A 2,208-nucleotide genomic window follows, 5' to 3' on the forward strand; every position below is an offset into this window, starting at 1 on the left:
AGCCCCCGAGAATCGGGCCGGCCAAGCATTGGTCGGGCCGAATCTCATTGTGCTATGCTTGCCTTTGCTTTTTTAGTGGGGGAGCGCTAGCGCACCCATTGGGTGTAGCCCCTGAGAATCGGGCCAGCTAGGAGTTAGTCGGGCCGAATCTTACTTTTTGCTTCTTTTTCCTTGTTCGTAGGAGCTTCATGATGCCCAAGTGTAGGCGTATAATGTAATGTGGGCCCAGTTCCAGGCGGTCGAAGGCCAAGCCGGCGATCTTCAGAGCCGGCTGGATACTGCCATCACCGAGCGCAAAGCCTTGCGCAAGGCGGAAAAGCAGCTCCACCTGCAGCTGGGTCTTCTCCGGACGGAGAAGAAGGACCGCGAGGCGGTCCACCAGGGAGAGCTGGAGCAGCTGTGTGCCACTCTCCACGAGAAGGACACCTCCCACGCTGCCGACACGGAGTGCCTGAGGACGACTCATCTCAAAGACATGAAGCTTAAGGACGCTGCTCTGAAGGAGAAGGAGGCCACCCTGACCCAAGTGCAGGCGCAACTGGCGAAGGAGACGGAGGCGGCCCAGGTCCTCCAAAGCAAGCTCTCCCGTGTGGCTCAAGAGAGCGCGACACGGGAGCGCGAGGCCCTGGAGGAGGCACGCGAGACCGACATCCACTTCAACCGTAAGTTTTCTTCATCTTGACTTGATCTTTCTTTTTTATTGGAATCTTCCCTTGTTCTTCTTCTTACCACCCCCCGCACCCCAGGGCTTTTCCCTGGGACACGAGATGCGGCGGAGACGGCTGTGGAGACCAGCCACGAAGAGCGTCGTGCCGCTGGTGAAGAGGTGGACGTCGACGCCGGCTGGTCCGTGGAGGAGATTGCCACCAGCGTCAAAGCCCGCCTGCTCGCAGTGGCCCGCTCCCTGGTTCAGCTACAAAGCGCGGGACTGGAGATGGTGAAGGCGTTGTGGCCTGATGTCGTGGAGTCGTCATCCATGAGTCGGCTGTCCCGCTGGCTTGAGGCCGGCAACGTCCGCCTCGACGCCTGGCGCGCCTTAGCCTCGCGCGCTGGTGCATACCTGGCGCTTCGCTTGGACAAGTCCCGGTACTGAAACCTAGACTTGGGCAAGCTCGCAGCACAGTGCGCTGGCTCGGAGGACGAGTTGTTGGCTCTGGAGGATCGGCTGCAAGTGAGGGCCAGCGGCATTGCTTCTTTCGCCGCCTGGGACGAGTTTGGCCTGGAGCATGATGCAGATGCCAACGTGGTCCCTGAGGACCTGTTCCATCTGCAGCCTTACGACGCCGAAGGCAGTTTTGCTGAGGCGGCCCTCGAGGAGGAAGCTGTCGACTCCATCAGCGAGGCCTACGCGGACTCGACCACGAAGGACGGTGCCGAAGGCTCTCGAGGCGGAGAAGGCGCATCCGCCTCACGCGTAGCCGGCGATGGTGAAGCCACCACTTCAGGAGTTGCAACCGGGGCCAGAAACGGAGCCGCCGCCCCTTAGCTTGTCCTTTTTGTTTTTCGTCTGCATTTTATCCTCAATCCAACAGTTCCACCCACTGGGGATGTCTTATTGTAATGAACTTCCGCCGCGGACCTCTGAATTCTTTTGAATGTAATATATGCTATGTTATTCTGCATTGAATTCGTAAGCACTATGCTTGTTGACTCGCATTTTCGTCTTTTGATTCCTGTTTGACTCCTTTTCATCCAACTCCTTTGCTCTCTATAACATCCGCCTCGCCAGCCCGACAGCCGGAAGCCGGTCTGTGACTGGGATAAGGCTTCTGCCTTTGAGAACTTTGGACTTAGACTTTTCGAAGCCAGCAAGACTTTTAGACTAAAAAGCGGGCCAGTAGAAGCCGGCTAGAAAATAAGATTGAAAGCGATCGAAATCGACCCGAGCCGGCATCCTTCTTTGTAATTTAAGCTTTTCATGCAGTCTGCCTTCCTTGCCACCGTCTCGTTAGTCGGACAGTCGGGAGCCGGACCGTAGCTTGTGCGAGATGGCAAGGGTTCAACCTGGTGTACACTATACGCCCAGCTACAACTAAGGAGACCTTTCGGGTCGGCTGGCGAGCCCACGAGCCCATAGAGCCGGACCAGGGAACTTGCAAATGAGTGAGAAACTCTTGGCATGAATGTGAAAGAGGTGTGTCTCAAGCACCGGCTTGAAACACCCATTGCATTCATTCATTAGAAATCCCGAAAAGGGAAGACGGTACA

This window comes from Hordeum vulgare, chromosome 4H (assembly GCF_904849725.1).
Source record: "Hordeum vulgare subsp. vulgare chromosome 4H, MorexV3_pseudomolecules_assembly, whole genome shotgun sequence".
Taxonomy (NCBI): Eukaryota; Viridiplantae; Streptophyta; class Magnoliopsida; order Poales; family Poaceae; genus Hordeum; species Hordeum vulgare.